Source organism: Papio anubis, chromosome 9 (genome assembly GCF_008728515.1).
Source record: "Papio anubis isolate 15944 chromosome 9, Panubis1.0, whole genome shotgun sequence".
NCBI classification, from domain to species: Eukaryota; Metazoa; Chordata; class Mammalia; order Primates; family Cercopithecidae; genus Papio; species Papio anubis.
In genome coordinates this window covers 28,086,248-28,101,768 of record NC_044984.1, presented here as the reverse complement: position 1 = coordinate 28,101,768, position 15,521 = coordinate 28,086,248, and the positions used below count along the sequence as shown (strand labels likewise).

Genomic DNA, 15,521 nt, shown 5'->3' with positions numbered 1-15,521 from the left:
GCAAACCTCAGACTTTGAGAAGGGGTTCCCAGGCCTCCCCTCACTCTGGGCTGAGTTGAATGTCTTATCTGCCAAACTCTCAGAGCCTTTATCCATTGTCACATTTATGTAAGTGACTACTTGGTTGTCTTTTCTCCACTGGATTGCAAATGCCTTGGGGGCAATGACTGTGTTTTAGTCTTCTTAATATTCACAGAATTTCATACAATACTTGGTACAATAATCATTGAATAAATTCTTGTTGAATGAATGCATGAAAGAATGAATGGCCACCTAGCTAATCTTTCTGCCTTCAACCTCTCCTTATTCCACGTCTTCCATTTTGATGAGAGTTGGGGGAACTAGTGAGACATTAAATGTGTAAGTGTAATGAAGACAAGTGGGCCCTTCATTTGCCTTCCTTAATAATAAAAGATAAGCCTTTTGATTATTTCTCCTCAAATGTTTGGTCAAGACCTTTTCACACTACTACATTTTTCACCAATAACCCTTACATCGAGGATCCAAATTAATTTTAAATTGAATACTTTGATTTTTTAGAGTGATCTATTTCCAAGAGGATGCATTTATTTGTTTTATTTTACGTAATCTATTAGACCAGAAATTAGGTTCCTGCAAGCAGATTAAATGAGCATTTGACCTTAACACTGAACATCCTAGGCTATTCATAGTCAAAATGGGCTGCAGAAGTCATTATAGTGAGATATGTTTTAAATGACTTTATCCTTAAATGTGTTCGTTCTGAGGTATCCAGACTGCTACTATGTCCCTGTGATTTAAAATGATATGCAGAATTCTAATGACTAATTTTGAGGCAATGGAATATCCACATGGAAAAATATGTATTTTATTTCTCACATCATACAAAAAGTTAATTTCAGATGGATAGTATATCTTTTAGTGTAAAAGGCAAAACAACACATTTTTTAGAAAAGAACATCTTGATTCATGAGTAGGCAAAAAATACTATGAAAAACAATACTAATAAATTGAACTCTATTAAGATTAAGAATTTGTGTTCATTAAAAGAGAAAAAAGAGTAAAAAGGCCAGGTATAGACTGGGAGAAGACATTGACAAAGTGCATATCCAACAAAGGAATTGTACCCAGAATATATAATGTATACCCACAAATTACTATGAAAAAGATAACCCCATAGACAAATGAGCAAAGACTTGGGGACATCACAAGAGAAGATATCCAAGTGGCCAATAAATATATGGAAAGGTGCTCAATCTTTTCACTTACCAGAGAAATACAAATAAAACCACCATGCCTCACAACTACTTTTCCACTCAAATGGTTAAAATGAAAATGACAGAAAATAAAAAGTGTTGACAAGAATGTGGAACAAGGGAAATTCCTGACTGCCACTGCTGGGAGTATTACTTGATCAATCACTTTGGAAAACGCTTTGGCAGATTTATTAAAGCTCTTTGAATAAAGCAATTTCACACCTAAGTATATCCCAAAGAAATGTGTATGTGTGTTTAACAAAAGACATTCTCAAGAGTGCTCATAGCAGCTCTAGTCATAAGAAACTCACAATGGAAACTACTAAAGTCTTCATCAACAGAATGGATAAAGTGTGGCATATTCACAGTATGGAGTACTATACAGCAATGTGAATGAATAATCTACAAACACACACAATAATTTGGAAGGATCTCATAACCATAATATTGAGTAAAGAAGCCAGACATAAAAAAGTATTACTGTATAATTTCATTTATACAAACTCCAAAAACTGGTAAAGCTAATCTATGTTTGAACTTAGCTAATCTGTGACTTAAATGTCAAGACAGTGGTTAATCTGGGAGACACTAGGTACTGCCCAGGAGTATGACGGGAGCTTATAGGATGCTGATAAATGTTTTTCTGTTTTTCTTTTTTAACTTGGAATACAGAATCTGGGAGGTGTCTGTGTGTGTTATATGCATTTATGATATATTCACTTTTCTAAATGGATGTTATACCTAATAAAAAATAATAAAGATAATGTGGAGAAGAAACTCTTGGTGAAGTCAGTAGTCATTACTTATGTTCACTATTAATCCATACTAAAAATATATGTACTTTTTCTTTGTACACAGAAAGTGGTTTATAGATAGTTTCATCTCATTTTCCATTGTGATAATAAGGAGTCAAGTAATAATTTCCTGGGTGTTATGGATTGAATCGTTTTATATGTCGAAGTCCTAAACCTCAGTGCCTTAGAATGTGACCTTATTTGGAAACATGATCACTGCAAATACAATTAATTAAGATGAGGTCATACTGGAGTAGGGGGAGTCCCTAATCCAAAATAATAGATGTCTTTATAAAAAGACAGATATATGCATAGAAAGAAGATGTGAGACACAAGGAGAAGGCAGCCAACTATTAGCAAAGAAAGAGAGGTCTGGAACAGATCCTTCCCTCACAGCCCTCAGAAGCCATCCCTGCTGACACCTTGATCTCAGACATCTAGCCTCCAAAACTGTGACACAATACACTTCTTCTGGTTAAGCTGCCCAGTTTGCAGTACTTTGTTACAGCAGCCCTAGCAAATGAATACATTGGGAAGACTGAAAGGTTAAGTAACTTGCCTTTGAATACAGCCATATAGCAGGAAGTTAAGTAACTTGCCTTTGGATACACAGCCATATAGCAGTAAGTGAAGGTGATATCAAGGGTTCTTCTGCACTGGAAACACCCACCTCCCACATCCCACAGTCTACCTCAATTAGCATCTCACACACTTGGCAAGGCTACTGTAGGGAATGGGCAGCCACGGAAGGTGTTATGCAGGGGAATAATGTAATCCTTTCTCTGTTTTGGAACAATGTAATACTCACTGAAGATGGAATATAAAATCCTATGTATCTCAAACAGCTGTACAGTCCCTGTGAGGAATCTTCAGAAGGCATCTTTCCTGACCTGACAGCGGCCAGAGTCTAGAGAACTTCAAGGAACTAAAATGGTCCACTTAATGGCTCCTAAAGCAGTGGTTCCCCCACGTTGTTCTGGTCATGAATTCTGTGAGAATCTGACGAAAGCTAGAAATCCTCTCATCAGACAATGCCCATACTCATCTAGTTCAGGAGAATAAGTAAGGACTTATAGGGCAGATGGTTGATTTTTGATCTTGCCTCCAGAAATAGACAGATAGCTAAAGATAATGGGGTTTTTCCACTTATCTTAGAGGAAGTAGGCAACTAACTACTGATCCTATGCCAAGACTCAACGGTATCATTCTGGAAACTTCATAACTTCTTCACATCGGTTATTTTTGCTCTTCTCCTCTCACTTTCCCCACAAGGATTAGCACTTAAGTACTTAAAACACCAAGAGTTTGTGTCTATCTTTAGATACAGAAAGGAAAGGAAAGCTAGAGGATGCAAGCTAGAGCTCAGCCAGTTTGAGGAAAGAGAGGACCTGGTGACACAGTGAGTAAACAAGAGGAGAGACACACAAGCTAACTAACTCCCAAGCCTTGCAGTAGTGAATCAAGAACATTGTTTTCTTGGGAAGAATTTTCATGATCTTCCCTATGGAATTTTTAATATTTCATTTCAACTTAATTTCCCATCATACGCTTTTTTTTTGGGGGGGGGTGCGGGTAGACAGAGTCTCACACTGTCGCCCAGGCTGGAGTGCAGTGGCACAATCTTGGCTCACTGTAAGCTCTGCCTCCCGGGTTCACACCATTTTCCTGCCTCAGCCTCCTGAGTGGCTGGGACTACAGGCGCCTGCCAACACGCCCAGTTAATTTTTTGTATTTTTAGTAGAGATGGGGTTTCACCATGTTAGCCTGGATGGTCTCGATCTCCTCATTCTCCCGAAGTGCTGGGATTACAGGCATGAGCCACTGCGCCCAGCCTCCCATCTTACTCTTATTGGTGTTAAGTGCTTGGTGCTATGGGAAGTCAAGTCACTGACTGGGACTGGTTAGGAGACGGAAGAAGGGAAAATAAAGATGTATGAGCATTGCATATTTACACACTGGGTATCATTACTGAAACATTGCACAAACTCCAAGTTGCAACTGGCCAAATATTGCTCAAAGAGTAGGGGGTACTAAAATTTGAGGACTGGTACTATAACTTGTTTTGCATTCTATTTGCAAAGCTAAACATCCTGCCTGACTCATAGTAGGTACTCAGTAAATCATACGAATGAATAAATGAATGAATGGAATGGAATGGTTATGGGAATTGCACTCATAAGATGTGGATACTAGCCTTGATGCACCCGCTAAATAGATGTGTGACAAGCCACTTAATGTCTTCGGGACTGGCTTTTCTTTTCTGTAAGAGAGTTGAACCAAATATAGATATGGTACTTGAATATTCTACAATTTCCAGTGTGAATATACTTAGTTAAGACAAAGCTATTTACACTCACTGCTATGTACTGTAGACAAGATGGTGTGATATGTGCCAACATATAGTATGTATAGGAGTTCAAGGAAGTCTAATTTGGGAAAAGTTTGTTCTGTCCTAAAAGAAACTGAGACCTAAATTTACCTAAGTGTCATCCTGTGATCAGGAACGTACTCAGCAGCACTTGCATAACCATTGCCTCCGGCAAAACTGCACCAAAATAGTAGAAGGAAAACAAGGAAGAGGCAATGTCACACTTCTGCTAAGAAGAGAGTTATGGCAAGTACAAGTTGCTGAGAAAGAAGCAAACTGCTCATTTGGATGAGGGAAATCAATTCTTTCAAGCCATCAGAGATTCCTGCAGCTTTGAGAATAGTTTGGTAAGTGGATCTCAATCCCCAGAAAGCTCTTTGGTTAAAGAACAAGTGTCCACCTTTTAGATCATGTGCTTAGCTTCAGGGGAGATATGTCTTGAAGGTATTGTGTAAACAAAACACAGGTGAAATAAGATTCAATTCAAAATGAGACAATAGTTACAGTGAAATATAAAGAGAAACACAAAGTTGGCTTTATTAATATTTTTACTTATTACTATTTACTGACAGAAAGTTGCTTTTATTAATATTTACTTATTAATTAATATCTATCAGGAACAATATTAAGTAAACAGTTTCTCTTAAGTTTTAGGCAAATTTCTCTATGATTTCATTAACTGAATACCATCCATCTTTAAGATGCTAAACTTATGTTACTTCTGTCCATACAACTTGCAGTATTACATATACTTTATTGAAAATAATAAGCAAAAATCTTTAATACATGCACAAACATTGGATTGTTACAGTGTCTTTTACTCAGTTTAGCTTGGCAGATTCTTTTGGTTTCTTGACAATACTGTGCACTGGTGAATCTAATTCTGCTGGAAGTGCTTAAGTGATTTCAAATATGTTGGGACCAGACACATAACTTAATTGTCATCCTAATTTCCAAGGATCTTGCTTTCAAGGATACCTGGGACATTTGCTCACTTCTGTGGAATGTGCCCTTTCAATGACCTGTAATAAATAGTGAACCATTTTTTTAAAAATGATCTAAAATGTGGGGTGTTTTCACAATGACTTTTTCTCATTTCTTGACACAGGAAATAATATTCTTACCTCCTGTGGTCATCCTGTTATTCATCAGCAAATTCTACTGATCCAACAACTTCCCAGCTAAGGTGGAAGGATGAGTAAGTGGGTTGGAGAAGCCGTATTTTTGTCTTTTCTACACAAATTCACAGGGAGGAGTGTTTGCTTTCTCTTCCTCCCTTCAGGTGTGGGCTTCAATGTTTTGGGGCTGTCTCTGGAGAATCCTGGGAAGTTAAAATGCCTTAAGAGCAAGATGTCCAAAAGCCATAGGGGATACATATCATCAACTGCAGCTTGAAAAATGCTTTTGCAAAACTCCAGCGGTTAAGGATGCAAAATGATCTAGGAATTTGAAATAATACAGCTAAATCAACAAGCAAATGTTATTCTTAGTGTCTGGCAATTATAGTAAGACTTTTTTTTCATTGTTTAACCACATTGTTTAATCAGTTTTCATTGTTTAATTGCATTGTGTGGTCACATTGTTTTATATACATATATATATATATATATATAAAATGTCCTTTGCTTTAATACATGTTGATTAAAGTGGGAAAATGTCTATTGAATGAAGATGTCACCTGTAACCAGTCCTCTTTAAAAAGTTAGATATCTTACAGAAATCTCCCAGTCAATATGGCTGGCAATGAGACCCCAAATCCAAACTCTGTGATCCCACAGCACATCCTCATCTAAAAATATTTTATGACAGCAGTAACAGAGCCAAGCACCAGGCCTCAAGGGTCTTATTTTCTGACTCTATGTTCCATGGAAATACCTGGACTAGCTATTCCAAAATCTCCCCCTGTGCTGTGGCAACTACTTATGAAACACCTGGGGATCCTCACACCAAAGATTCTGATTCAGTAGGTTTAGGGTGGGGACAGAGAAATGTGTATTTCTGTCATCTAGAATTGAGGCTGTCACCCCTAAACTACCACTCTTCATACAAAAGTATGCATTAATAATAATAATAAAAGATTAAAAAGATTGGCTTCATTATTGAAATAAAAATTAGAGGTGACTACTCATAGGAAATCCAATCTGCTCAGAGGTAACAAAATAAAATCGTTAAGTTATAGTAGATTTAATTTCCCTCTTACCTCTGGAAGCCATAGTTTTATTTATCTGAGTGCCTATCCTGTATATAGGAGTTCAAATGTTTGAATAAAATTTAAAAGTGATCACTTTTGCGACTGTCTTCTGCTCTTTACATGGGCATGCAGCATTAGCAACACTAGCCATCAACAAAAACTGGCATTGTTGGCCAACAATGCCAACAATGGTTTGTTTCATTTTTAAAATTAATATTATTTTAAATTTACAAATTATAATTTCATACATTTAGAGGATACAGTAGCCACCACTTATCATTTTTGTGGTGAGACATTTGAAATTTACTTAGTTATTTTGAAATACACATTATCATTGACTATAGTCATCCTGCTCTGCAGTAGATCTCAAAACTTATGCCTCCTGTCTAACTGAAACTTTGGACCCTTTGACCAGCAACTTTCCGCCACCTCGACTCCCCCATTCCCATCTCACCCCCACCTTGCACCCCTACCACTTTTTGCCTTCAACTTCTGGTAACCACCATTCTTCTCTCTACTTTTATTTATGAGTTCAACATTTTTTGATTCCATCTAAAAATGAGATCATGCAGTATTTCTCTTTCTGTGCCTGAATGCCAATAATGTTTGAGGACCTACTAGGAAGTCGATTTAACTATTTTATTTCTACCCTCTCATAAATTAAACAAATGAAAAACAAAACAATTAAGATTACCTATGGCAGATGAGTTTCATAGCCTAGAGCAGGGGTCAACAAACATTTCTGTAAAGGACCACAAGGTAAATATATTAGGCTTTGAAGGTCATAATAATTGACTGGTTAGGGCACTAAAGCAGTCACAGCAAATAGGGATGATTAGATGAATGACACAAGCTGATTTCTGATAAAACTTTATAGACACTGAAGGTTAAATTTCATATAGGTTAAATTTCCTATTATTTTTCCTATGTCACATAATATTATTCTTTTGATTTTTTTCAACCATTTAAAAATATAAGAACCATTCTTAGTTCAAAGAATAAACAAAAAGTCAGGGGCCAGATTTCACCCTCGGGCCATAGTTGCTGATCCCTGGGCTGGAACAGAGAGCTGATGAAGCCATGGAAGAAGTCTATAGCTGTGTGAACCTGTTTCTTCCATTATGCTCTGCTGCACTGTTCTTTGGCCATAAGTTGCATTTCTGCCTCCAGCCTACCACCATACAAATGCATGGGGATCCAGGAAGTGTATATATGACTCAAAAATCAATGTTCCTACAGATGCCCTATGTAGTCACACTGTATTGCATTGCAGGGAATGGCTTACAAGGATCAGATAAGGCCCAGGCCTACCTTGGGACCTAAGAGGCCCTGGGGAGTCTTCCCCATTGTTTATGCCTCAGGTCACATGTATTAAATATAGACTTGACAAAATGTACCTTGATGAGGTCCTGCAGAGCCTAGCCAAAGAAGTAGAAATGAAAAACAAACAATTTTGCTTTTAATCAGACTGCAGATCTTGTTTCTGAATATCATCCACAGGGCAGAATTGTTTTCATCAACTTAATGCCTATTAACAGAGTCAATTCCAGTCTCCCGCTTTCCACCAACTAAGTAGGATTAAAGAGATGAGAGAAGCTTATGGCTAATAGAGACCTGTAGATGTTAAAAGGTTTAATCTATTAATATAGGACAGCATTTCCCAAAGCGTGTTATGCTGAATGCTGACTCTCTTAGATGTTCTGCTGGAAAAGCATTTCAAGGTTAAATAAGTTTAGGAAATATAGCATAAAAGATCTCTGCTTTCTTGATGATTATTAACACACATTAGGACATTAAAAGCTCTGAGGATTCTTGCAATAAAACTGGTTAAGTAGGTTAAATCAAGTGTTTCTCAAAGTTATATGATCAGGGAAGCTTTTCTTCCTTTACTTAACTGTTAATATCTCAATAAAATAATAATTCATGCACTACAGTTTGGGAAAAACTGCTGTAGGCAAGGCAGAGGAATGACAGGGTTTTAAGCAGTGGAGTAAATTGTGTTTTGGAATAATTATTTTGGAGAGGATCAGATCTTTCTTCCCTAATTTTTCTCATTTTAGGAAATTACACCATATTCCATCTATGTGCTGAAGTCAGAAAAACAGAAGCTATATCTGTCATGGTGATAACCTTTTTAAAAAATTATAAAATGCAAGCGTGGTTGTAAAAATCATTCGAACAGTAGAGAGGATAGTATGAAAAGCAAAAATCTCCTCCCTCCTTTCTCTCACCCCTATCCCAGCAGCCAGTATACTTTTCCAGAGGTAATAACCAGGGCAATCAGTTTTTGTTCTATTTTTCAGTTCTTCTTATGGCATCTCTAAATCATATGCATCTGAGCCTACTGTTTTGGATTATAAGCATTTAGCAGTATCTATGAAATGAATTCATTCCCACTCTTCTTTCTGCCTCGCCCACCTCCCATATCCAATCTATCACCAAGATGTGTCAATCCAATTCTCAAAACACACCTCAAGTCTGAGCACTTCTCTCCCTCCTCCCTGACAGTACTCTCACCTCTGCTTGTCCTCCCTGGTCTTACTACCTCCAATCCTTTATCCCTCTAGTTCACTCTCTTTACTGTCTACATAAAGAGTTCCTCAAAATAGAAATTAGAACAGTCTCTAGCTTAAAAGCCTTCAATGGCAACCCACTCAAATTAAATTCAAGATCTTTATCAACACCGTGAAGCTGGGCATGATCAGCCACCTGCTCCCCTCTCCAACTGGTGTCCTGCCTCTCAGCAGTGCCCTCACCTAACAGCAGTCACAGGGCCTGCCTCCTCTCTGTCCCTTGAATGCTGCAAGCTTTTTCTCTTAGGACCTTCCCATTTGCAATTTCCTGTGCCCAGATTGCTTTTTCTCTTTGTTGATTTTTTGGGTTTTTTTTAGTAACGTTAACCCCTATGTTTTTTTCCAATAGCAACTGAAATCTTTCTTTGTCAAAGAGCAAGCCTTCTCAGAACACCAAAATGGAGTCAGCGCCCCTGATGTTTTTCTTAAAGCATTCTATTCTTCTCCATGCTACTTCCCATAATGTATTCCTACATGCTTATTCTGTAAACGACTGCAGGTTCCAAAAAAATAGGGAACACATCTGCTTTGTTCAACACCAAATGTGGAAAAGCCGGCACAGTGTCTGGTCACAGAACGGGCTTAATAATTATTTATTATATGAATGAAGCTAGCCAGAGGGAATTTCTCTTACAGAGTTATCTCCTGCCTTTTCCTTACATAAAACTTCAGCTGCATCCAGATATTCCTTTTCTGCACACCTCCCACCCCAAAGTGCCACTGAGGTCCCTGGGAACCCAAAAGTCTTATTTGTTCATCTCTATTAGGACCAGAACTTTAAGGGCTATCTCTAAGGGCCTTTCCTTTTATGCTTCCCTCAGCATTTCAGCTTATTTTATTCTCTTCTTGGGAATTCATTGCACTTATTTTCTGTACCACTCATTTGGTGCCAAATCTTCTGTTGCCTTGTAACTACTTATTTGTTATTTCAAATTAATACCTTACATTGACATATTTGTCTTGCTAATGTTGTCATAAGTTTACTGAATACAGGACCTGTTACTTTGTATCCTAAAGCACACTGCATGCACCTGCACAGAGTAATTGCATGAAGAACGAATCTCCATTCATCCGTTCTAGTGCCCCCATTAGAAGACCTTAATATAGGAGTTTGATCAATTCCCTTTCACACTATTTTATTCCTCAGTGGTTCTGAGTGTATTGCCATCATGCTAACACTGACAGCTGGAGTAAAGATAAGTTTTGAGGTCACAGAGTAGTTAAGGGAGGAGTCTGGGGACAGAGGACTTGCCTGTTTTCTCAGTTCCTCTTTAAGAGGCACCAGAGTTACAAAAGGTCACTAGGTGTGCTTGGCAAGAGACCAGGTGTATTTTAAATTGATTTGGCATTTCCTAGGATATTTTAAAGGATGACTTGACCAAACTTTTGAACTTACAGATTTTTTAAATTAAATGAAACAAAAAGGATTAGCCCCTCAAAAATTTTCAGTCATTGGCTCAGTTTCTCACGGTTCGATTTTTGGATGAATTAGACTCAAACATTAATTTAATTCAGTAACTACCTTTGGTATCCAAGAAGTTACTCTGCACCTTTAGTTGAAAATTCCAATTTTGTCCAAATAATATTTCAGGAGTATTTAACATACTGAATACTTGGCTACTTTTTGTTTTATTTTCCACCGAACTATAAGGGTCAGAAAAGTTCTACAATCTTTTTAATGTACATAACCAACCTTCCTCAAGCTACTTCTGAAAAATGGAGGGCAAAGTTTAACCCTTCAACAACAGCATAATTTTTAGAAAAGAACTATTCAAAATCAGTAGACTTTTTTTACAATTATTATCTATTTTTACTTAGAGATAATACAACCTTGAAAATAAAGAAAGTAGAAAGTGTCATCTGTTGTTTTTATTTTGTCAATGAGGAAACTGAAATATAGGAAGACTGAATGACATGTCCAAGGGCACGTAAGTGAGCAGCAGATAAATTTCAGGTTTATACTGGAGAACTTACCGTAAACGTGGGATTGCTGTTAAGACAACACTGTTATTTGGTTAGTTTTAGACCAAGTTTGTCAGCCTGGGGTCAGGATATAATTGGTAGGACACACTTCAGAATGAACATTCACAGCCTCTTGTTTGAAAATTATTAAGCCAGCAGACAGTGATAGCAGAACCTTACCAAATGCAGGGCCCTTCCAAGCGCAAGGCCCTGTGCAGCTGCAGTTTTGCATTTCCATGAAGCTGGCCCTGCCTGGAGTCTCTAGACATCTAGAATATAGGAGGTTGGGCATCAAGGAGGCCATGAACTCCTGAAATGGTCAGGAGATGGAAAATTTTGTGTTAATATGTATGTATTTGTCTTTCATATTCCATAGCTTTCATCAGATTCTCAAATTGGTCTGTTACCCTCTTCAAAGGTAATACATGTTCCAACAGAACCCACAATGTCAGAATATATTGGTACGGACAAGCATGCTGGTGGTCACTATGCATGATCCTTCACAAAGCTGTATTTGTGAATAAGTAAGTTTTCATGAGTGCATGGAAATTAATGCAAAATCAAGGAATTCTTAACGCTGAGGAATTCTTAACGCTGCCAGAAACAAATGCACTCAAGAATGCTTCTTCAGGAGATAGGAAAGCAGATGGTGAGATGGTCAAGATGATCATATGCTTTATAAACCCCAAAGTGATACCCTAATATAAGCCATTTTATTTATTTTCAACCTCTCCATCTTCCTCTGTAATTGGATGTCACATTTTAGCCTCCTTTAAGGAAAGGATATTTTCATTTACTTTAATTTCTCTAATAGCAGTACGATTTACCAACTCATGGTGATTTACATCTATTTTATAGATAATTATAACCCAATGTTAGAAATAGGAGTAAGTGAGGAATTTGTTAATACAGCAGGTGCAAAAGCTGCCCTCAGAATTAGGAAAAGAGTACTGTAAAGATGTGGATCCTGAGAAATACTACTGATGGAATATTGACACACGAGTCAGCCTGGTAAAGACCTCATGCCCATCTCCTAGAAGTCTCACACACAAATATCCCTTCTGTGGAAACGCCTGCTCTTGCAGTTTACGTGGCTGCCTTAAGTTTTTATTTAGTCCCTTGCCCCGCTTTATAAATTTTGGACTAAATACACCTGTCAGTCAAATCTCCAGTTCATATAAATGGGAATATAGAGAGATGAGTAATTGAAACCACGGGGTAATTCTCAAATTTCCATTTGCACAGTGTCAAACTTCTCTCCACCTAGCAAACAGAAAAGCACCATCCACCTGAGTTTCCTGGTCATTTTTCTGACCGTACTCTGTCCTTGCTCGTCACATAATGGGGGCACTCTACATGATTCAACGAGTGGCCAAACTCTTGCAGATCCAGCGATAACCTTGGTTGCTCACACCCCATAACTCATCCGTGGAAGAAAAGGTGCCCACCGCTGGCAGGTGTGACGCCTTCCTCTGGTTTCTAGGATAAGGTTGGGCATGAATTGTTTTAATAGACTGAGACTGCCCCGCAGGTAATTCTACTTGCTGGGAGTGTTAAGCAGCCTTCCCGCAAGCCATCTACTCCAGTTGGAGTCTTCCGGCACCTGCTCCCCTGTACACCCGCAGGATGCCCAGACCGCAGGAAGATGTCTAAAACTTCCTACGGGGGCAAATCCCGCCCTGACCTTACCAGCCGCCCCACACACGTCAGCCGCGACCCCGGCAAGGGTCAACTGGGAGGGTAGGGACGCGCGCAGCTTGGGGTGGGGCTGGGGGCTGGCGAGGACCTGCTCCGGGGACCTGGGCTTGGCGCCCTGGCGGTCCCGGGCGCCGGTAGGGGACCTAGGACCGCTGCCGTTTCACACGTGGCCCCGGCATTTGCGCGCTCTCTCCAGGAATAGCCCCAAGGGCCCAGGAGGCCTGGGCGGGACCCGGCCTCGCTCCTCTCTCCCTCCGTCCCCAGTCCCCACGGCGCGGCCCCCCACATTAACCTTCCCGGATCCTTCCCGGCTCGCTGCCCTTTGCAACCCCCGCGTGCCCCACCTTGGCGGGCTCCGCCGACGCCAAACGCGCCTAAACGGCCAGTGACGACGGGGGTGCTGCCGGGGGCAGCTTCGGGTGCAGAGCCTCCGCAAATGCTTCTCCCCTCCCACCCGCCTCACACCCACCCTCCTCGAGGTCCTGCTGGGAACCGCTCCGCCCTGCGAACCCAGCCAAGCCCTCCCTCCTGGGCCACCCCCAGTCCAGTCTGCCTTCGGAGCGCGTGGGCTCTGCGAGCGCCAGGGCTGGGGACCCTGGAATACCTGTTCCTCCAGCACGAGGATGGGGTTCAACTAGTGGTCCTCTAAATCCTGCTCCTTCCCCGAGGCTACGGGAAGCGCTCCCGCCACAAGGAAACAGCTCCGGTCTTTCTGCTCCCAAACGTGACACTCTATATATCCGGCTCGGAGACTGGGTGTGGGGCGGGAGGAAACCACCCTCCCTCCGACCTTACCCGTCGCCGCCGCTGCCTCGGCGTTGGGCGCGGAACCCGCGGCAGCCTCAGCCCGGGGCGGGAGGTGGGCGAGGGGCCAGCGAGGGCCCTACAGGCCGCGGGGAGACAGCATCGTGGGCAGGGCGGCCGCGCGCGCAGGCCCGCCCCGCGCTTCCATTCATTCATTCAGCACCAGCGGATCCACTGGCTATGATTCCCGCATTTGTGTGGTTGCGGGGAGGGCGGGGGGTGGTTCTGGTTTGAGTGGGTTTTGTTTGTTTGTTTGGGGCTTTTGTTTTGTTTTGGGTTTTGGGGTTGGTTTTTTTCTAAATTTTTTAATCAGTGGGCAAGGGGACAAGGAAGCTAGAAAGGCGCCCCTCTCTGGTGTGGGGAGGGAGAACTCCCACACCGTGAAAGGTGGCGGGGTAGGGGCTGGAGGGAGATACTGAGGAGAGAGAGAGATTCAAAGGTTCTAGTCTGAACTGAACGCTTGGGGGACACACCTTTCCCCACCCACCCTAGCGGAAAAGGCAGCCAAAAATCCCAGTTTACTCAGCTTGACTACACTGCACATCCCGTGGGAGGGACGCTCTTGTATCCGCTAAAGACACTGCGGAGGCGCCCTGCAGTGACCCACGAACGCAGTGGCTTTTTAAAACTCAAGGGCGTGAGGGTGCAGGGTGATGCGAGGACTTCAGGCGAGGTTTCCTCACACTCGGGGTTTGAAGGGCAGAAATCCGGCTCTGCCTGCCTATGGTGGGGTGGGGGTGGGTAGGAGACTAGACAGGATCAGAGATGGGGGCTGCAGGAACAGCAGCCAGCCAGCTGTGCTCAGCAGCACTTTTCCGGATTTAAAAGAAAAATAAAGATGTTTCATTTTTTAGCCTGGTAGCTTTTTGAGGGATTTGATCATTGTTAAATTTTAAACGGAAAAACTGCAGCTGCCAGGCAAGCCTTGTAGAGGGATGGACAGGCACGTGAGTGGAGCCCTTGGCCTCAACCAGGAAGTGCTGAAAAACGGCCAACGCCCATCCTAATTCCCTGGACAATGTAGGAGGTAAATTTCCAAATAAATATGGTGTGTTAAGGAAAATAAAAAAGAAATATTGTCCTATAAGCTGTTCTGATTCTCCTCGTTATAACAATCGACATGCAATTAAAGAAATAAAATTTGACTTATGAAAGTTAGAATTAAGGAGCGATTTCATGAAATTAATAACACCCATCTTGAATTCTCTACTACTGGGCTGTTTAATTAAATGTGTTAACCAAAGTGTAACCTAAAGACACTGACTAATTTCCTCTGGTGACTGCCTGAATGCAAAAGACAGAAAAAAAGTTACAACCAAATTTATAGTATTTTGCGTTACCCCTCCCTCCTCAAGAATAAATTTGAATGTATCTTCAAAATGTGTGTGACAGCACTTGAAATGATAATGTCAAAAGCTGGTGAAAACATATAGAAATCACTTATCAGATACCAGATGGAAGGTAAATTGTAACCATGCTTTTGTTGGAAAGCAGTTCAGCAACACATTCCCAAGGTGTTCAGTACCGAAATTGTTTCTTGTTCTGGACCCAGATTCCCATGTCTTAGAATGTATTCAAAGGAGATAATCCATAAAAGAGAAATGTCGCATGTACATAGTTGCATATTTATTACTGAGTTGTTTATAAAGTAGGAAATTAAAAACACTTTCAGTGGAATGTTCAGAGATAAAATATAACTTTAATTATAGATTACAGCACCACAATTGATCATCACCATTTAAAATGCTATTCATATATGTAGAATGTATTAGTTTGCTAAGTCTATCATAAGGATGCACATAAACTGGGTGGATTAAACTATAGAAATATATTATTTCACAATTCTGGAGGCTAGAAGTCGAAGATCAAGATGTCTGCAGGGTTGGTGCCTTATGA

The 15,521-nt window shown here is 40.6% G+C and overlaps 1 protein-coding gene across 1 annotated transcript in view; it reads right to left on the bottom strand.

Annotated features, from left to right (window-relative positions):
- FAR2 (fatty acyl-CoA reductase 2) overlaps positions 1 to 13,828 on the bottom strand; it is a 181,343-nt gene extending 167,515 nt beyond the window's left edge. The window contains exon 1 of the mRNA XM_009180464.3: positions 13,426 to 13,828. The gene's annotated coding sequence lies outside the window, so the exon portion shown is untranslated. The remainder of the gene's footprint in view (positions 1 to 13,425) is intronic.
- Positions 13,829 to 15,521: the final 1,693 nt, after the last annotated feature.